Raw genomic sequence first — 10582 nt, 5'->3', positions numbered from 1 at the left:
AGTCACGTGAAGAGACCAGCCAATCAGCTTTGCTTGCGACGTCACTCGGCAAAATACACGTTTTTTTTTTATCCCCCCTACCAAACTTTATTTACAAACACGCTCTGGAACAACCTCCCACCTGATGAGGTCAGAATGTCTAGGGTGGGAGCGAGGCTGCAATGAACAGAGGTGAGTCTGTAACATGTAATATGTGTGCGCTCTGACAGCAGAGGCTCTGCCGTGTGTACTTACCGTGTGTGTGGCGCTGCGTCTGAGTAGTTTACACACGGTATTCTATGGACAACTAGGCTTTTCCTCAAGTAACTCCCTGCTGCTCAGGATTCAGCCATGTAAAAATATTTGAGAAATGAATAAAAGGGGGTATTTCATGGCGCCCATTGTTTTCTCTTTAGACTGCTTTCTGCAGGTTGTTGACAGAATTGCCCTGTAGCCAATCAGATTCCTGCTCTTTTTTTTTGGGAGGCCGGTTGGAAAGTGCAAGTGCAGGCCTGATTGGCTGATATATTGGTGTCACTAGTGCTCATTATTATTGTCTTTCACACTTGCGGCAGAGTGATCCGGCAAGCAGTTCTGTCGCCGAAACTGCCTGCCGGATCAGGAAATCTGCATGCAAACGGACAGCATTTGTAGACTGGTCCGGATGTGGATCCGTCTTCCAAACACATTGCAAGAACGCATCCGTCTCTCTGTTTGTCATCTGGAGAAATGGATCCGTTATATATTTTAGGACGGATCCGGCATTGCGCACTAATACATTTCAATGTAAATTAAAGTCGGATCCAGAATTAATGGCAACTGATCCAGAATTTTGGACGGAGATAATACCACAGCATGCTGCGGTATTTCCTCCGTCCAAAACGCCGTTCAGTGACTGCACTGAAGACATCCTGATGCATCCTGAACAGATTACTCTCCATTCAGAATGCATGGGGATAAAACTGATCAGTTCTTTTCCGGATTTGAGCCCCTAGGACGGAACTCTGTGCCGGAAAAAAAAAACGCTAGTGTGAAAGTACCCTAAGGGTACTTTCACACTTGCGTTAAACTTTTCCAGTATTGAGTTCAGTCCTAGGGGAAAAAACTGATCAGTTTTATCCTAATGCATTCTGAATAGAGAGCAATCCGTTCAGTATGCATCAGGATGTCTTCAGTTCAGTCACTGTACGGTTTTTGGACGGAGATAATACCGCAGCATGCTGCTGTATTTTCTCCGGCCAAGATTCCGGAACACTTGCCGGAATGCTGGATCCGGCATTAATTTCCATTGAAATGTATTAATGCCGGATCCGGTATTAAGTGTTCTGGTAAAACGGATCCAGTTTCTAGAACTGCATGCGCAGACCTTTTAAAAATCTGAAAAATAATAAATACCGGATCCGTTTTTCCGGATGACACCGGTAAAAACAGATCCGGTATTGCAATGCATTTGTGAGACGGATCAGGCTCCTGATCAGTCTGCAAATGACATGCGTTTGCATACAGTTTTCCTGATCAGGCAGGCAGTTCAGGCAACAGTTCTGACAAATGTATTGAAATACCAGATCCGTCTCTCCGGTGTCATCTGGAAAAACGGATCCAGTATTAATTTTTTTTGCATTTTTTAAAGGTCTGTGCATGCGCAGACAGGAAAATGGGATCCGTTTTGCCGGAACACTTAATGCCGGATCTGGCACTAATACATTTCAATGGAAACTAATGCCGGTTCCGGCATTCTGGCAAGTGTTCAGTATTTTTGGCTGGAGAGAAAACTGCAGCATGCTGCGGTATTTTCTCCGGCCAAAAAACGTAAGAGCGACTGAACTGATGCATCCTGAACGGAATGCTCTCCATTCAGAATACATTAGGATAAAACTTTTTTCCTGTATTGAGCTCCTGTGACGGAACAATACTGGAAAAGAATAAGTGTGAAAGTACCCTAAGCTGCTTACGATATCTTCTCTCTCTCCTTCCTTTTACTTTTTTTCCATGTGACCTTCACTGTACATAGAATTACATATTTAATACATACTTACAGATTCCATTGAAAAAGGTCGTTTGGGAATTATTTAGTGGCTAATGTAATACATTTATCTGGATATGAACTACACTGAACTTGTATGACACTATTGTGATTAAAAGCATCTAAAAGTGTACTCTACGACATGTAGGGTTGTTGCGATACCAAAATTTGGATTCGATTTTGATACCATAAAAAAGTATTGCGATACTCGATACCATGTGGGAAAAAAAAAAAAAAAATGGCAAAAAAGCTGTGTGCATTCCGCATTTTATGGAACGTCCGGCCCATAATCGAACAGTCCGATCCTATTTTTCTGGGGGACAAGGTGACAAAAAAAATGGCGAATCGCGGATTTTTATTTATTTTTTCTGTTACGGTGTTTACCGCATAGGAGATTTTTTTAAAATATTTTAATAGTTCGCACTTTGTGGGATGTGGCGATATGTAATATGCTTATTTTATTGTTTATATATTTTATATGTAAAATTGGGAAAGGGGGTGATTTATACTTAATATTTTGTCTTAAAGTTTTTATTTTTTTTTCCTTTTTTATTTAATAACTATTTCCCCCTTAGGGGCTAGAACCTGGGATCTTTTGATGCCTTGTCCTATTCACCCTAATAGAGCTCTATCAGGGTGAATAGGACTTCCGGCAAGTGTTCAGGATTTTTGGCCGGAGATAAAACTGCAGCATGCTGCGGTATTTTCTCCGGCCAAAAAACATAAGAGCAACTGAACTGAAGACATCCTGATGCATCCTGAACGGATTGCTCTCCATTCAGAATGCATAGGGATCTGCCTGATCAGTTCTTTTCCGGTATTGAGCCCCTAGGACGGAACTCAGCGCCGGAAAAGAATAACGCTAGCGTGAAAGTACCCTTAATTATACTTTTCACATTTTAGAATTGTAAATAAACTAGCAAAATAAATAATAAGTAAATTGAATAGTCCTTGAGTTGTCCTATAAATTCCCATTGTAATGTGAGCTGAATCGACACAAGGTCCCTAAAGCACACTTTACCTTCCATAAAACACAACCCAAGCTCAACTAACCTATTTCAAGCAAAAAAGTTTCTAAGGGTTCTTATATGCCACTTTTTTCATTTTAGTTAGGGCTCACGCACACGGCCGTTGTTAGCCAGTGCCCGTATTGTGGCCTGCAAACAGCGCGTCCGCAATATACTTGAATGGGTCCGCAATCTGGAAGGTGCGGTGTGGTGCGGAACGGAGGCACCGCAATGTGTTCTATTTTTTTGCGGTGCGGACAGATCACGTACCCATTCAAGCTGAATGGGTCTGCATCCGTCTGCACCAGCCACACAGATGGTGCCGGTGCATTGAGGACTGCAATTTGTGGTCCCCAATGCACGGAACGGGCGGCACACGTTCATGTGCATGAGCCCTTAAACTGATCAGTTTCACCGATACACAGGCTTCTGTAGAAAAAAACAAAAGCGATTGCATCCGTTTTGTCTATTTTGCCGTTTTGCCAGTTTTTTTGTTTTGTTTTACTAGATGGGAAACTACAGATATCTGAGCAGGTTGATCTGATGTTGCAAAATGGGGTCAATTTTGGGGGGTTTCCACTGTAGCGGTACCTTAGGGTCTCTTTAAAGGAAATGTGTCACCAAAGGTTTTATCTGCTAGTTAAAACCAGATAGTAACATATAGCCCTTTTTTCTAATCCGTTTTTATTTTCTGATTGTAGATTTATTGAAGCCGTTGTCTCACTTCAGCAACTGGCATTTATCATGTAGAGAAAGTTAATACAAGGCACCTACTAATGTATTGTGATTGTCCATATTGCCTCCTTTGCTGGCTGGATTCATTTTTCCATCACATTATACACTGCTCGTTTCCATGGTTACGACCACCACATATATCAAGAAGGGGAAAAGAAAGAGATAAAACTTAACTTTTACTGATATTAATAAAATTGATGCACTGCACCAGATAATAAACACAAACAAGACCATACAAGCCCCTGGAATACGATGTAATAAGCCCAGTGACCCAATGGGTGATCAATATTGGGGCACAAATCACGTTGCAATGTAAAAATTGGAAAGTTCTTACCAATCTTGAAGTGCCTCAGCAAGGAAAAATGCGGTTCCACTGCGTATTCAGGTGGCTAGTGATCTTCTGTATGAGATAGGTAGGGTATTCGTAGCCCCTTTCCCTCATCTAGGGTTTATTAGGGTCATTGGTTCCCGTTGCCTATCTATACAGAGCACTCGCCCTGAAAGGGACGACCCCGTCCGGATACCCGACACTAAACCCGGGTGGTATCCCTAACAAACCCTATAAACATATCCCGACATGCCACGTTTCGTCTGATGTAAGAAGGGAAGGTTTCTGCCTCGGCGCAAATCACTGGAGAAGACGATCTTATTGCAGAGCGGTCATTCTGAAATAAATTCTGCGCATGCGCCACACACATGCGAATCATCGTAGTGCCGGGAGCTTTTTCCCCCTAGCTCTGTGAGAGGATCACGATCACTAGAGGGTGCCTTCACTTCCGGTCTCCTATGTCATGTGACCGCTAGCAGTTGCGATCACATGACAGGGAGTCTTTTTCAGAAAGAATGTCTAAATGAATTTGTCAAATATAAGGCTGATCGAATAAATATGCCAGCGATTTTATGTTTTATGTCTAAACCAGATAAAAATAATAGAATATTATCTGTCTTTTTTAAAAAAACTTAAACTGCACTTTTGGATGACACCTGGAGGGTAGCTCCTCCCCTTAGGGGGCGTCACCCAGGTGCATCTTTTTGGCGGTTTTTTGGTTTGTTTTATCTATAAATGTTTACTCCTTTGTAACACTCACTGTATCACTATGAAACCTGATGAAGGGGAGTTTGAAATCCCCGAAACGCGTTGTTTCTATTAAACCAAGAAGATTAATTGCAATAAGATCGTCTTCTCCAGTGATTTGCGCCGAGGCAGAAACCTTCCCTTCTTACACTGAAAATTCTTTTCTGGGGGATTGGACACCTCGCTGAAAAGAACCAACAATCTGCGGCTGCAGCCCTGGACAAAAGACCCTATCTCTACTAAGTCTACAGTAGAGTTGTGCCTATTTTAGCACAACCCTACAAGGTGAGTGTGGATAATTCACACCATTCTAACTCGTTTATCTAAACAATATTACCCTATTGTGCGCTCCTTTCTTCTTTTTTTCCCTCATCGTGAGGGGAATCTAGATCTGTCCTTGGTAAAAGACGTTTCATCTGATAACTTGTCAGGGGAAACATAAAAAAATAGGGTATCCTCCAAAATTCAAATGCAGGGTATATAGAATATATAATCCCAAGTCAGGCCTGTCAGGCAATGACCCAGTGAAAAATATAAAAAGGTAAATGGAGGGGTCTCTGGACCTAAAGTCAAAGGAGAAAAAGTGCGCTCCTCATCCCCTCATCCAAAGCACTGAATTGTCATTTTAAGATGTAATAACTCTGAAACGCTTATACTTATCCAAGCCATTCTGAGATTATTTTCTCGTGACACATTGTACATCATGTTAGTGATAAATTTGAGTCAATATGTTTTAATTTTATTTATTTAAAAAAATCCAAAATTTACCAGAGTTTGAAAAATTCTCAATTTTAAAAATTTTAAAATCTCAGCTTTTTTGGCAGATAGTGATACCTAATAAAATAATTACTTTACACTTCCCATATGTCTACATCATGTTTGCATCATTTTATAAAATATCATTTCATTTTTGTAGGACGTTAAAAGGCTTAGAATTTTGGAAGCAATTCTTAAAATTTTTAAGAAAATTTCCAAAACCCACTTTAAGGACCAGTTCAGGTCTGAAGTCACTTTGTGTGGCTGCCATAGTAGAAACCCCCAAATAAATGACCCCATTTTTAGAAACTACACCCCTCAAGTTATTCAAAACTGATTTTACAAACTTAGTTAACCCCTTAGCTGTTCCATGACAATTAAAGGAAAATGGAGTGAGATTTCATCATTTTTACATAACATTGTTGGTGGCCATCATTTCTGCTCAGCGTGAATTGGCTTTCATCAGTGAACAACACTGAGGCCCACTGGTCCCTTGTCCAGCATAGGTGCTCACTGGCTCATGCAAGATGATGACGCCTGTCCCTGATGGTGTGGTCAGGTACCCTTGCAGGTAGTCTAGTATGCAGACCACGCTGATGTAAACAGTTTCGATTGGGCTGACGTGACACTTGGGTACCTCACACCTCCTTTAAATGTGCCTGGAGTTGTGTGGCAATCATCCAGTTCCGCAGGGCATTGTTCATAATGAAGCGATCATCAGTGTAGGATGTGGCCAGAGGAAGTCCACTTTTATGCCTTTCTGTGACTCTTCCAGTCTCTCTGTATCTTTGTTGCAACCTGCTGATGACACTCTGTGATACTCTAAGCTTAGTCTGAGAACATCCTGCTTGAAGCCTCGCAATTGTAAGGTACTGTTCATCAATTGTTAGGTGTCGTCTTGGTCTCATTATGTCAAAATGTGAACAGCATGATGAGGACGACTGTTTAAATACAAATTCTAATTGAACCAGGAAATGTATTGGGTGATTAACGGATCAAACACCTGTTGTGAATTTTCCAGCTAAGATCCGTGTTAGGCTACTTTCACACTCGGGTTTGGTGCGGATCTTTCATGGATCTGCACAGACGGATCCGTTCAGATAATACAACAGTTTGCATCCGTTCAGAACAGATCTGTTTGTATTATCTTTAACATAGCCAAGACGGATCCATCATAGACTCCATTGAAAGTCAATAGAGGACAGATCCGTTTTCTATTGTGCCAGATTCTGTCATAAAAAACTGATCCGTCCCCATTGACTTACATTGTGTGCCAGGACAAGCAGCGTTTTGGTGTCCGCCTCCAAAGCAGAATGGAGACGGAACTGATGCATTCTGAGTGGATCCTTTTCCATTCAGAATGCATTAGGGCAAAACTGATCTGTTTTGAACCGCTTGTGAGAGCTCTGAACGGATCTTACAAACGGAAAGCCAAAACGCCAGTGTGAAAGTAGCCTAAGAGAACAGCAAGTTGTGCAAAAAGTACTGAAACATTGAACAGTTGGAAATGTACATTCAAAAGTTTAGAGGTCACAATAAGTTCACCTGTAAAGGTTAGAGTGCATTTTAGGTTCATCCTGAAATTTCACCCACAAGCCAAATATCTCAAACTTTTTTTTTTCAGTATTAAAATGCAAGAAAAAGTATACAAATGTGGTATCTCCATAATTGTATGTTGTGACCTGGAGAATGAAAGTAACAGGTCACTTTTACCGTATAGGGAACACCGTAAAAAAAAAAACAGTATCACCCCATTTGGAATTTACCAGTTCCCCACTACATTATATGCATGATTAAATGGTGGAATTAGAAAGTGCAACTTGTCCTGCAAAAAACAAACCTTCATACGGCTATGTAAACTGAAATAAAATAAAGTTATCGCCCCAGAAAAGGCAAAAAACTGAAAGGGTACAGTGGGGACTTGCCTACACTGACTGTGTTATGTAAACAGAAGACAGAGGAGAGTTGCTAAAGCTCAAAATGGGCCACTTTAGAGCTATTTTTATAATATAAAAAAATAGCAAAACGGTCAGTATCACTGTCTCTACACATTTTAAAAAATAAAATAAAATATGAATGACAGTTTAACCACTTCCAGACCGGGCCATTTTACCCCCTTCCTGACCAGGCCTAATTTTGCAAATCTGACATGTCGCAATGTGGTAACAACTTTGGAACGCTTTTACTTATCCAAGCTATTCTGATATTGTTTTCTCGTGACACATTGTTCTTCATGTTAATAGTAAATTTGAGTCAATACGTTTTACCTTTTATTTATAAAAAAAGTTAACGAAAATGTGAAAAAATTCACTGTTTTCTAAATTTAAATCTCTACTTTTAGGACAGATAGTGATTAAAATATTAATTAATTACCATTCCCAATGGCATCATTTTGGTATGTAATTTTATTATTTTATGACGTTAGAAGGATTAGAATTTTAGAAGCAATTTTTTTAAATGTTTAGGAAAACTTCCAAAGTCAACTTTTTTAAGGACCAGTGCGGAAGTCACTTTGTGGGGCTTACATAATAGAACCAACCCCCAATTGACCCCATTTTAGAAATGAAACCCCTCAAACTATTCAAAACTGGTTTTAGACATGTTGTTAACTCTTTAGGTATTCCATAGGAATTAAAGCAAAATAGAGGTGAAACTTAAAAATTTCACTTTTTTTTTTTTCTGCAGATTTTCCATTTTAATTTTTTCCTGGAACACATCAAGGGTTAACAACAAAACAAACCTCAATATTTCTAACCCTGATTCTGCAGTTTGCATAAACACTCCATATGTGGTTGTATACCGCTGTTTGGGCACACGACAGGGCACAGAAGGCAAGGAGCGCCATATGGTTTGTGGAGGGCAGATTGTGCTGCAATGGTCTTTGGGCACCATGTTGCATTTATAGAGACCCCGAGCTATCCCCACAGTGAAAACGCCCCAAAAGTGACCTTATTTTGTAAACTACACCACCCAAGGAATTTTTAAGGGGTGTAGCAAGCAATTCACTCAACAGGTGTTTCATAGAATTTTTAATACATGAAAAATGACTTTATTTGACAAGAAGATGGTGCTTTAGGCCCAAACTTTCTTTTTCACAAAAGATAACTGAAGAATATCCCCCCACAATTTGCTACCCACTTTCTCCTGAATACAGTAAGACCCCAGCTGTGGTCGTAAACTGATATTTGGGGATACGCCAGGGCTCAGGAGCGAATAAGCGGCATTTGGATTTTCTAACAGAATTTTCTGTCATGGTTTTTAAGAGCGATAACTTTTTTTATTTTTTGTTGAATGAGCTGTGTGAGGGCCTATTTTGGTGCGAGACAAGCTGTAGTTTTTATTGGCACCATTTTGGGGTACATTTGGCTTTCTGGTTGCTTTTTATCTTATTTTTTGGGAGGTGAAGTCACAAAAAAAGCTGTTTGGTGTCATATTTCAATTTTTTTTATTTATACCATTTACTTGATGGGGTAAATCATGTGATATTTTTTATAGATCCGGTCATTATGGACACAACATCATTTTTACGTTTTACACAAAAACTGTTTAAATCATGTTTTTGTGTTGGCATTTTCTTACAGCCATATTTTTTTTATTTTTCTGGCTATAGTCTTGCGTGAGGGCTTGTTTTTTGCAGGATGAGGTGATGTTATTTTTGCTACCATTTTGGGGTACATACGACTTTGAATATTATGTTTTTTTGTGAGGTGACAAAAAAAGCTGTTTTGGCATAATTTTTAATTTTTTTTTTACATTGTTCATTTGATGGGGTAGAGCATGTGATATTTTTGTAGAGCCAATTGTTATGGATGCGACAATACCAAATATGTCTATTTTTTTTATAATTTTTTTTTACGTTTTACACTAAGCATTTTTCGAAAAAAAAATTGGTGTGTTTAAATTTTTCTGGCTATGGTCTTGTGTGGGGGCTCATTTTTTGCGGGATGAGGTGACGTTTTTATTGCTACCATTTTGGGGTAAATACGACTTTTTGGGAGGTGAGCTAACTAAAAAATCTGTTTTGGCACAATGTTTGTTTTTTTTTTTGTTTTTTTTACAGCGTTCACCTGATGGGGTAGATCATATGATATTATAGAGCCGGTCATTGTGGACTCGGTGATTAGAGATTTATTTTTTTCTTCTATTTTAAAAATGTTTTAAGTAACTGATTTGGGGGGGATTTAAATTTTTTTTTTTTTTTCCAAAATACTTTATTTTATTTTTTTAAATTTTATTTTACACTTTGTGTCCCCCATAAGGTAATACAAGACCTCTGCAGAACATTTAACTTTATTTTTTTATTTTTTTTAACACTATTGATTTCTCCTGTAACTGGGGCTGACATAGTAGCCCCAGTTACAGGGGAAATACACCCCCAGAGAGACTGTACAGCAGGACTGATCGAGGTCTACGGAAGACTTGTCAGCTCCTTCTCTGCCCTGGCCGGTGATCACATGATCACTGGGCCGGGACAGGAAGCGGCAGATGGCTTCCTCAGCTGTATACACTGCTCTAGAATGCAGGGACATCTAGGAACGGTCCCTGCCTTCTCTCTGGGGTGCCCTGCTGTCACTATATTCTGACCCCCATCATTTTTTTTATTGTTATATCTACTGAACTGTGTGGGGGGGCTTATTTTTTGAGGAACAATCTGTAGTTCTAATTGATACCATTTTGGAGTGTGTGACTTTTTGATCACAGTTTATAAATTTTTTGGGGGGGTAAGAGGAGCAATGAAAAAAAATGGCAAATTGCCCATTTTGACCTTTTTTTTTCCATTACGCCACTTGCCATGTTGGAAAAATATTTTTATATTTTATTAGTGCAGGTGTTTTCGGTCGCCATGATACCCATGATTTTTTTTTTTTTTGTTATTTAGGTATTTTTTTATTATATGGAAAGGGGGTGATTTAAACTTTTTATATATTTTTAACTTTAAAATTTTTTTAAATGATTTTGAAGCTCACATATGAGCATATAAAATTCTTTTTTCTTTTTTTTTTAACA

General features: G+C 39.3%; 1 protein-coding gene across 2 annotated transcripts in view; it reads left to right on the top strand.

Annotated features, from left to right (window-relative positions):
• Positions 1-94: 94 nt before the first annotated feature.
• LOC122920998 (myoneurin-like) overlaps positions 95-10582 on the top strand; it is an 80696-nt gene continuing 70208 nt past the window's right edge. For both annotated transcript variants that reach the window (XM_044270890.1, XM_044270868.1), the window contains exon 1: positions 95-171. The gene's annotated coding sequence lies outside the window, so the exon portion shown is untranslated. The remainder of the gene's footprint in view (positions 172-10582) is intronic.

Source organism: Bufo gargarizans, chromosome 1 (assembly GCF_014858855.1).
Source record: "Bufo gargarizans isolate SCDJY-AF-19 chromosome 1, ASM1485885v1, whole genome shotgun sequence".
NCBI lineage: Eukaryota > Metazoa > Chordata > Amphibia > Anura > Bufonidae > Bufo > Bufo gargarizans.
This window is presented reverse-complemented; position numbering and strand designations above follow the sequence as displayed.